The following is an 11,590-nucleotide window of genomic DNA, read 5'->3' as shown; positions in this document are numbered from 1 at the left end:
TTAATTGCTTTAAATGTCATAAATTTTGTGTTCAAAGCTATGTTTAAGTTTTTCTGAGATTCTGGATTATATGATCAGTGATTGCATCCCATATGAGCTATGATACATTCACTGTGAGCTCGGGTGCATGAAAAGTGACCTTAATCTCAGATTTCAAGCGTTGTTGATGTGTATTTTGTTTCTGAGTTTCTTATTGAGGTCAATATACATTAGTTATGTGATAAACTGCTTGATTGAGAATTTGGCATTGAGATGCATCTGATTGATTGAGCCAATACCGTGTGTGTACCATATAAGCAATGAATTGCGTTGGCAAAGTTTGGTTACACTGAGAAAACTCCAATAGAGTCTCATTTGCAGTTGGCCGATTTGCATTACTTTGCTTGAGTCTAGTTTTTCTATTTAAAATATGGTTTTAACACTTAGATCATTGTTAGCCATATTCTGCGTTATTCTAATGTTTGTTTCACTTTTGTCTGCTATCTCTGAGTCCTGTGATTTGTGTACAAGCTGTTTCAACATCTGAGTCAAAGTTTGGTTGGTTGAGTTGCTTATTTTGAGTGAGTTTGGGGGTTGAACCATTGAAATTTTGAAAGAATTTATTTCTGCTTCATTAAGCTGTTTAAACCAGTTTGAATTATGCATTAAAAACTTGCTAAAACAAAGAGATTCTTAGTTTTAGCTACCTTGTGTGTTTTCACTACTTGAACCACCAGATTTTTTACCCATTGTTTTCTTTAACAAGTTGTTGTTTCTATGTTCTGAATTTTGGAATTGGTGTATTTGAAATTGAGTTGTCATTGCAACAAAAGCTTGGTCATTCTGTTTACATGTAAATTTAAAAATTCAAAAGAAACATTTACATAGTTCTAAAAAGCTAAAAGACCAATGCAATTGACTTTTATGAAAGTTGATGCATAAGAAAAACTGCCTTTTCTCTTAGGCATTTTATTGGACAATTTCAACCAATTCTGAACTGAGTTTAAATTTGGTGCAAATGCAACTTGTTTGGGTTTTATTGCTTTTAACATCTGATCTAGTTTTGTTCTTAGGATTTTGTTTCTGTGTCGATCTTTCTAAATTGCCTTTCTCTTGCTTGTCTTGATTGACCTTCTTGTTTGTGTCTACATTACATGTAAAATTTGTTCAGTTGATGTTAATTGAAGCTTTTGTTGTTTTTATAATCTAGTCTAGAGTTGTCTTAAGTAGTAGATCTGTTGTGCTGTTATTGTTTGTGGCTATCCTGTTTTGTCTTTAGCTTCACTTTTCTTTAGCCTAGCCCTTTCCTGAATTGAGAAGTTGTTTCACTCTGGTTTCTGGAATTTGAAACAAAGGTTGTGTGCTTGGTAGCATCTTAGGTGGTGGTGGTAATAAAGACTCTCCAGGCTTGAACTGCCAAGGGGAATATCCCTTCCAAACTTTTCATTTGTGTGCTTTAAGTTTCTAAAGAGAAGCCTTCAGAAATAATCCTAGGAAAGTTTCTAAAGAGAAACCTCCTTGACTTTTGAGATGAATGAGAATTGAATTTCTGAACCCTAGAATTAATTCTCTCTTGAAAGTCAGGCTAGAGAGTCCTAGGGATCTGCCTCTAACCACCTTCCGAGCACACTCTTCCATTTCTCCATTTTTCATTTTTCCATCGTGCTTCCATTTTCTCTCTCATCCACGACGTAATCCTCCATGTTGCGACTCCTTTAACAGCCACATCTTTAGCTGCTCTACGCATTTGTCAGCGTCTCAATCGCCACTTCATTTCACATTTCACTCTTGCGTCTCCTTCCTCGCGAGCCATTTCTCCCTTGACAGTTCTTCATCAACGCCAACCATTTTCGTCACTATAAGCCTCTTTGCCTTCACAGATTCGCCATCTCTTTTACCATTTCTTCCACTTTCACCGGTTAACTTTCATATTTTAGGGTTTCTTCCTCCTTTTGCATTTTCCTTCCAATTTGACCGTTTAAATCCTCTTTTACTCTGTTTAAACACCTTTCCACCGATTGATCTTCGATTTCCACCGATTAAACCTCCATTCACACCGATTAATCGGTCAGGTTAGTGTTTCCTTACTGTCCTAGGGTTCCTTCGGTCTCAAATTTGGGTTTCTTCTTGATTTAGGGTTTTCTCCAATCGATTTCAATTATCTTGGTTCATTTAGGGTTTTCAACCTCTCTTCTCTGATTCTTTCTCGATCTAGAGCTTTGTCTTCATTTCCGCTGCGTTCATATTCTCTAGAGGAAGCTTCAAGGAGTTGCATCGCCTTTTTGGTGTTCTTCTTAGAGTGCTCTTCAATCAGCTTGTGTATGGATACATTTGTTTGTGTGTATATATTTGTTTTGTTTTTTTAATTAGGAAAAAAATTAAAAATAATGACATGTATATTTAAATTAGTAAAAAAATGAAGAAAATAATGATGACTTATTACGATATTTATAGTGTATATGATATAAAAAAAACAATGTAATAATATTTTTGTAATAAAAATGAAAGTTATTAGGACAGACCTATCATACTAATTACCTTTTATTTAATCTATAACCAACCTTTTACAACAATTTTAAGCTATTTATGCTATTTTTGTTTGGAAAATGGTGGCAGACATATATTTGTATTAAATTTTTTCATTCTTTTGGTGAATGCAACGTGAAAGTGAGTAGTGTGTTTTGTTGTACATATTTATTTTTTCAACTTAGTAATTACAAAAGAAAATAATTTTGTTTGTGTGTGTATGTGTGCATATGTGTGCTCACATTCGTGTATGCATACGTTCGTATGTATGTATTCATGAGTTTGTTTATTTATGTGTGTGTGCTTGTGTATGAATATGTTTGTCCGTGTGTATATATTTGTGTGTGTTTTTCTTAATTAGGAAAAAAATTAAAAATAATGATGTGTATATTTAAATTAGTAAAAAAAAGAAGAAAATAATGATGACTTATATACGATATGTGTAGAGTATATGTCATAATAAAATGATGTAATAACATTTTTGTAATGAAAACGAAAGTTATTAGGACGGACCTATCATACTAATTACCTTTTATTTAATATATATAACCAAGTTTTTACATCAAATTTAAGTTAGTTATGCTCTCTTTGTTTGGAAAATGGTGGCAGACAGATATTCATATTACATTTTTTTTCTTTTCGTACATGCAGCGTGAACTTGAGAAATGTGTCTTTTTGTACATATTTATTTTTTCAACATAGTAATTACAAAAGAAAATAATTTTGTTTGTACGTGTATGTGCACGTATGTTTATTCTTCTGCAGGTGATCAACATCGTACCCACACTACTTGGCTCTGAGTTACGGCCTAACCAAGGTTTCTTCATAAAAGTCTCTAACTCTTCTCATTCAACCTATGTCTCACTTTCGAAGGAAGACAACGAGCTCATATTGAATAATAAGTTGCAACTTGGATAATTCTTTTATGTGGATGGAATCGAGGCTGACACACCTATCCTTATTCTTCTTGGTGTTAGAGCACTCCCTAGATGCAATCCTTTTGAAGGTAATCCCAAGTACTTAATGCAGATGTTAGAACAATCAGAGCATCCTCATAATGATGGAGTTAATGGTTCCAAATCAACAGATTTAACAAAAGCCAAAGAGAATCCAAGTTCAAGTTAGAAGATTGTTACTAAAGAGGAAAAACTAGGTGTTGCGTCCAGGTATTGTTGGTATCGGAGGGAGTATTTTTTCGAAGAGTATAACGCAGCGGAATTAAAACAATGAGAGCGGAAAGCGTGTTCGGTCATAGTTAAAACGAAATTTGCCCTTTTTAGCAAAAGTAATTTTCTTTCAGAAAATTAATCAAACAGTTGATATGCGTTAAATAAACTGAGTGTAGGGAATAGAAAAAATCACACGAGTATTTTTATACTAGTTCGATTCAACATAATCTACGTCCAGTCGTTAATCACTACAAAGAGTGATTAACAGTTCCACTAAAAAATAGTTTTACAAATTACAAGATAATGAACAGAATATAAAACGAAGAAAACCACTTTACCAACTTGAAGAGAACCGCTACGGCAATCGACCAACGATTCGCGAGCTTCTCCTTTCACAAGACCAGGCAGAACACCTTGCTAACTTGAAGAGAGTCTGCTCCGACTATCGACACATGATATGCGAGCCTCTCCTTTCACAAGACCAAGCAAGGGAACAATGAACAAAAGCTCTCTAAGAACGTTCCTCTGACACACAGTGTTCTAACAAGCTTTCTCAGTTCAAAAACGTTAAGTTCTGAATTCTCCAAATCCAAATATATAGCCAATTACACTGAATGCCAAAGGTCAGCTCCCAACTGCCATGAATAATCGATTATTGTAAGTGATAATCGATTATTCAAGTTCGTTACAGAGTTTTCAAAAAAGTGATAATCGATTATATGAAGTGATAATCGATTATTGTTTCATGATAATCGATTATTCTAGTACAAAAACATATGATAATCGATTATAGCTTTACCATAATCGATTATACCAGTAAAAATTACAATGTTTCAATATTTTCCTACTACATTCAAAATCTACAAGTTGCTTTTTAAATATTTTCCTACTACATTCAAAATCTACAAGTTGCTTTTTAAATATTTTCCTACTATATTCAAAATCTACAAGTTGCAGCATCATCAAAACTCATCTTCAGGTTTTACCAATATTCCCTTATTGGTAACAGGTATATGCAGGGTCATCTGAATCCAAACTCAAAGCTTAACGGGCTAGAGGCTAATGTAAGAAACAAAGGAAATGATCTAGAAATGGGCACAAATGGTAAAAAGGTGGGATCTGCGAAAGGAAAGCAACTAGACATCAAAGGCCAGGTATGATTCTTGCTATGGATTCCATTTTCTAAAGGCTCAAGAATGTATGGTTGTATTGTAGAATTTACTTCGTTCTATGTAGCTTTGGAGTAACTGGGAAAGTGAGAGTGATATATAGAATCAAGTATGACTGGCCTTGAATGAAATTTGCAAAGAACTTCAATGAACTTATCAAATACAATCAGTTGGATAATTTTGCACTGTTGTTGAAAATTATTCAATAATAGATTTTAGCATCACAGGTGCTCCCGATGACTCAAATTGGCACTTGACTTGAAGCATTTTCACCAAAGCAAGACGTCCCTCAATCTAACATTTGGAAAGTTGTCACATCACCTTCTGTACGCACACAATAGTTCTACTAAACAGGAAAATTTGAATATGAATTTGTTGTCTCGCGCTAAAGATAAAAGCAAAAGCAGTGAGACAATTCTATGGTCTTCTTTGCCAACCGAGCTTCTTAGGCCCGGAAAGGTGCATTCTTATTACGTGTCCCTCTATTGAACGTAATTGAAACATTGATCATTGTCATTAATTATCAATCCAAAGCGTGACGTATTAACATTAAACGTGCATTCAAACATGTGTTAGGCTTAAAACAAACTATATCTAATTCGATTAGAGCATTTGGATTTTGCGTATTAACATGATTCTTTACTTGACAATCGTACAAAACCTAAACGTAATTTCCTCTTGGCCACTTTATTTCCTTTTACCGAAGGTTATTCTTAGAAGGAAACATCTAGCATCTGAGCTTGTAGTACAAGCCCAAAAAGAAGTGTCTGCAGCAACAACCATAGTTAAATGCCTAAGGTATATATTGTCTTTCATCTAAACCTTGGTACTCGTTAGTACATAGACGATACATTCATTCTGGAGTAATCAAACGCCTTCATCAGTTAATTTGGGTTACAAATGAAAGTATAGTCCCTTTTGCTATTTTGTGTCCCTTAAATGTAACCTCTTCATCGGTTTTCAGTATGTTTGCCAACATATGCTCTTTCACATCTTTAGATAACCCTCATGCCACACTAAGCAAATTTTTTTCTCTCCAACAGCTCATGGACCTACCAAAAGGGTACGACTCAATTGAATGATAAATCACTTCAACTATACAGAATTTCAACACCCTTAGAAAAGCATTTGTTTGGAAAATGGTGTCAGACAAATGTTTATATTAATTTTTTCTTAATTTATGTGTTTTTTATTTCTTATTTATTGGACGGTTTTAAAAAAAAAATCCAATTTTAAAATATCCAATTTTTACTAAACTATATTGTCTTTAGAGAATGAAAAAGAATAAGAAAACTAAATATATATAAATAAATATAAGCCACAAAATCAAGAATTACAAACACATTTATTTTTTCAACTTAATAATTACAAAAGAAAATAATTTTGTGTGTGTATGTGCACGTATGTGTGCGCATATTCGTGTATTCATGTGTATGGATATGTCTGTATGTATGTGTGTTCTTATATTGACATTGTTTATATATGAACCTAAGTATGTTGCAACATCATTGAGTGTATGTCATGCAATATGGCTTAGAAATGTTCTAAGAAAACTAGAGATGAAACAAGAAGGAGGAACTTCAATTCGAGTAAATAACAAGTCAGCTATTGAGTTGACAGAGAATCCAATCAATCATGAGAGGAGAAAGTAAATTAATGTGAAATTTCATTTAATTAAAGAATAAGTAATGAAAGGCAAGTTGGAGATGGTACACGTGGAAAGTCAAGATCAAATTACAAATTTGTTTACAAAACCATTGTTTACTGTCTTGTTCAAATAATTACAAAAGTTTGTCAGGATAAAATATGCATTTGAATTTAGAAAGAGTTTTGTTAGGATAAAATTAATAGAGATGTTATGTTTTAAAAGAGCAAAAGTTATGAGTTTAGTGTGTTATATTTTAAATGTTAATGGTTATTATAGTATTATATTTTATAATAATTGGAAATATTATGACTCGGAGATGAAAAAGTGAAATGTAAGTCTTATTAATTGTAGTGTCTTGTTGATATGTAAATAAGATTACTCACAATTTGAGTGTTTTTCTTAATATACATTGGTTATCGGTGCAATCAGTTATGTTGTCAATAATAATAATAGTGAATCAGCATAATAAAACACAGGTATTTCGTGGTCCTATTAGAAAATAACATCTACATAATTGAGAAAAAAATAAAATAAAAATTGAAGTTTCTAACCTTTTGTAGTTATAGCATTTACAAAATATTGATTTTGGTGCTAAAAGGATATAATGTTATGATTCCTATTGACTTGCAAGTGTGAGTTACTTTCATTATAATGAAAAATACTGTGTGCAAGGTCCTATTGACTTGCCATTTCTGTCAAACATCTTGTGTTGGTAGTTTCTTTCTCTCCCTTATGACTTTCACATTACTCACAAGCATAGAAGAAAGCTTTTCTCAGCTTAAATAATTCAATTAACACATTTCAGTGCTTGTTGAGAATTCCAGTCTGAAATTTTGGGCCAGAATACAATCTAATGTTACCTTAAACGTTGTTGCTTAACAGATCTATAATTTATCTGATCTGGGCTTATATTGATACTTTAAGGAGATGTGCAATGGATTTACGCTTGACTGTATTTGAATGATAAAGTTTCAGAGGTCACTAGGAAATTTCTTTTTTCATCTGTCGATGTTTTCCAATTGCCATATCATGACTGCAGATTTTCATTTTCAAACCAGAATCTCATCAATGCTTTGGTGGTAATCAAATTGCTTAATCGAATTCATTGATGGCATAATCAAATTGCTTAATTAAATTGAAGGCATAAAAAAAAATTGTTTCTCATTATCTTTAATCGCTAGTTGTTTGTAGGTGTCTGTTGAAAGAATCATAGTAATTGGTTTTTTGAAAACTAATTTGGAAAGGGAGGCAAAAGTAGAAAAACATTTCTCCAAAATATTGAAAAATCCAAACTTTATTACGAAAACGGAAATCTTGAAATATTATTCTTTACACCATAAATCAATCTCTATGAATGTTATAATCAAAATTCCGTCTTTACCTTAGATAATTTGAGATATGGTCAAACATGACAAGCCACGCAAAACGAGGAAAAAACTATAAATATATTGATGTAATAATTGTGCTACTTTTTTATACGGCAAATAGATTTAAGGTTATGATTCTAATCAAATCCTATTACACATCTTTCATTCTTTTGTTTTAAAGATGATTCTAGCAATAGAAGCAACAGACTTATTTAGAGTTGGTGAGCAGTGCCACCTTTTGGCAGGTTTCTGCATCTTATTGCAAGATATATATGGAACTTCATTTAAGTCAGCTTCTTTTGACTTCTGATTAGTACTGTTGAACTTTATGGTTATTGATCAGATTTTATGATTTATATTAGTTTAAGCATTGTTAGTAATAATATCCCAGGTTAGTGCAAGAATAATTATTGACCAAAAGCATTAAATAATTAATAGAAGTACACTTATGGTAGTTTGTCATTTCTTCCAGATTCTACGGATTATAATGTTCATTTGAATTTAATCATGCTCTGCTAAATGGCATATGCTAATATGATGGCGTTTCCTCTAAAGGAAACACAACATATGTATGATAAAGCTAAAACCTTAGTGCGCATAGCCTGTTAGAGTTAGCTAGAATGTTGAAGGAAATGGTAGATAGGTACAATATTCACTGTATGTCAAACCGTCCAACTTTGTGGTTTGAGTAAAAAAAATTTCCTTTAATGGTTAATTTCTCTATTGAAGTTAATTACTGGGTTGGTTAAAACCAGATAGCCCTTTTTCACTGAACTTGATTTTTGTTGTTTTGGGACAGTGGTGTCTAAGAGAGAGATATAATAATCCAAATCCAGAATCTCAAAAGGGAATTAGTAGTGTTGGAAGGATTAAGTGTAATCATTACCTAATAGTGGAGAAAAGCTGTAGTGGTAAGGTTGGGTATCCATTATTGATTTATTGAAGTTAGATGTCAGTGGTTTGGAATATTCTTACCCTTATGTGATATAAAGTTACACTTGTAAGTTTCTTGATATGATTATTTAACCCTACCTCTCCAAATCTGTCACTGTTTTTGGATTAGTTTCAAGATAAGATAGCATTATTTATTTTTTAATGATGAAGACAAAGCAACACATAGTTGCTTGTGTGATATCTAAATGCACTATAATCAGGGTTTAGATATGTGTATATATATAGAAATTTTAGGTTTATCTAAATGCACTATACCAGATTTTATGTTTAATTTTTTTTGTCTTCACTGTACATGTGTGTATATATAGAAAAAGGTAGCATGGCACTTGCTCATTAGGTGAAAAAAGAATATTAAAAGAAAAGGCAATAATCCAGATGCACATGATCATGCTCAAGATTGTAAGATCAGATTTCCTTCCTTGCCGATGACAAGGGCAAGTAACCACCAGTTTGATTAACCTAGCTGTGATAAATAGCAAGCATTGTAGAGCCAAACTTTAATTTGTGGATGGTGACACAGTGTCATAGTCATTTTAAGGTTGCAACTTCATATCTGAGAAAAAGTAGACAATGAAAACTGAGGTATATTGAAGTCCTATTGCAGCAGCAGTGATTATTTGAATATTAGGAGTTTCAATATGCTGAGAAAAAGAGGAAAACAATAAAGGAAAAAGAAGTTTGAAGATGCTTGAGAGCCATAGAAAGTGAGCAATTCAGTGGTAATCAATGTTCATATTCCTACTTTGATTTTATTAATAGTGTGGACTTAATGACAAAATATATTATTTAGTTCCATTTTATTCAAAAGCACCATCATTTAATAACACCACTATATATAGTGCCTGTTTGGAAAGAGATAGATAATGTGATTTTAAAAACAAAAAATAATTTTAACTACAAATCCTCATATAAATTGTTGCAAGGAATAATAATATTGTCAGTTGACACTGATATAAAGCTTAAATTTCAACCATCATATAACAGAATGCAAATTCAAAACCTCCCCCACCATCCTTAAACCGCAGGAAAAAACACATCCACTACTTAATTCCATGTGGGAAAGGACTATGATCTTCTTGGAGTGAGAATAAATAATATTAGTTATTAGTTCAAAATTAGTAACACAACTATAAGTGTCTAGATTATTTGAATTGACATATGTCTTTTGGACTTAAAATACATTAAATTGATATATTAATGAGTTAGTCTGACTCCTTTAACTTAAAAATACAGAATTCAATATTGAAAATTAGTTAAGTGTGATTTTAATGGAATTTTAATGAAAATGTAATTCTTTTGCAAGAATAGAAGAATTGATGCAACTAAGGCCTAAAGACTAACCCTGAGTGCTAGAAAACAGTTAAACAAGATTCAAATTTTAATCGTCACGGTTAAGCAGGTGATTTGGGCACGGAGCTAAGGATCCCCAGCTAGCAGTTGAGTCCAAAGAAAACTCTCTCAAATATATATATATATATATATAGTGTTAATGATTTGGTTTGTAATTGAATGTTTGGATAAATTGATGATTCATGCTATTGAATTGATTTAGTCGGAGTTGAAAAAGTAATCCTAAATCTAAGGTAGAATCAAAGCATCTAATGTATTTGGACGATAGGAATGGATTTGAATGTTTTAGTTTAATCAAAGCAAAGACTTATTGACAGTGATTAGATAAACTTATATGTTAATGGAATATATTTGTTTAAGTTCTGCATAAGTCCTCTATCTAACATTAGAATCACAGAAGGGGAAATGGTGATGAAACAGCTTATCTGGTACGTGACTTTTACCTTCTCATTTGAGGAACAATGGCCCCATAGGTTTGAAATGGTTGTATCTTCCTTTCAAGTCACTGCTAATTATTTATCTACTGGCGACAAATTATACATGTGCTTAGCAACAATTGTTACGTTATCATATCTACAGTCCTCAGTAGGCAATAGCATGCCCATTTTTTTGTCCATGTTTCAAATGACAAGACGATAATGTTTCTGAATCAAGAGCAACTGTGCAAAAGGACAACAAGGAAACTTGTTAGGTTGCTTCATCAATCTCTTTCAATCAAGTTCTGAAATCCTAGCCTCATTTCAATGTCATTTAAGAAGAGAAAAATCTAACCTCATCAACAGAGAAGCTGAAAACCTGTGATGTTCCTTCATTTACCATCCCCACTCTTGAGAAAATCTCATACTTTTTCTTAATCAAAGACATAATAATTGAAAAAACATTGGACCCTTCAGGTATTGTTCTCTCTAGGATTAGAATGTCATTTATACAGAAACATATATATACATACATTCATCAAAACGTATATATGATGATATTTCATTGGTGTATGTACCTCATGCAGCCACATTGACATTACAGCTTTACGTAACACCAACCGTAAATTAAGCTAAGGCTCGAAACCTCTCTTTCTCTAGTACCTTTAGTTCTTCAATAATGACTCCACGTGTTTCTTCAGCTGCCACTACTGTAGAAGGCATGTGTCACTTGTGATACGTTGTGATCATTATCAGAAATTAAAGAGCCATACAAACATTCTACACACATGCATCGTTTTGATGTGGCATAATTGGTAGGGATTGAATCAACCGTGGTGTAGTTTGAACTTTGATGAGAAAACAGTTCCTTGTTTACATCATTATGGTATATAGGACAGAAATACTGTCAATCATATAAATGCTTGAGAGCAACTTGACAGCACCGTATCTGGACTTTCTCATTCATAAGTGATTCATTTTTTAATTGTACATCCCATAACATAGTGAATGA

General features: G+C 32.5%; 1 long non-coding RNA gene across 1 annotated transcript; it reads right to left on the bottom strand.

Annotated features, from left to right (window-relative positions):
• Window positions 1-9,182: 9,182 nt before the first annotated feature.
• On the bottom strand, window positions 9,183-11,171 carry LOC111240591. Its single transcript, XR_002666021.1, has 3 exons — window positions 10,934-11,171; window positions 10,606-10,821; window positions 9,183-9,365 (listed from the first exon to the last, which is right to left on the bottom strand). It is a non-coding gene; the product is annotated as an uncharacterized LOC111240591 (long non-coding RNA).
• Between the last annotated feature and the right edge of the window lie 419 nt (window positions 11,172-11,590).

Source organism: Vigna radiata, chromosome 11 (assembly GCF_000741045.1).
Source record: "Vigna radiata var. radiata cultivar VC1973A chromosome 11, Vradiata_ver6, whole genome shotgun sequence".
Taxonomy (NCBI): domain Eukaryota; kingdom Viridiplantae; phylum Streptophyta; class Magnoliopsida; order Fabales; family Fabaceae; genus Vigna; species Vigna radiata.
Note: the sequence above shows the minus strand (reverse complement) of the source record. Positions and strands in the feature narration are given on the sequence as shown.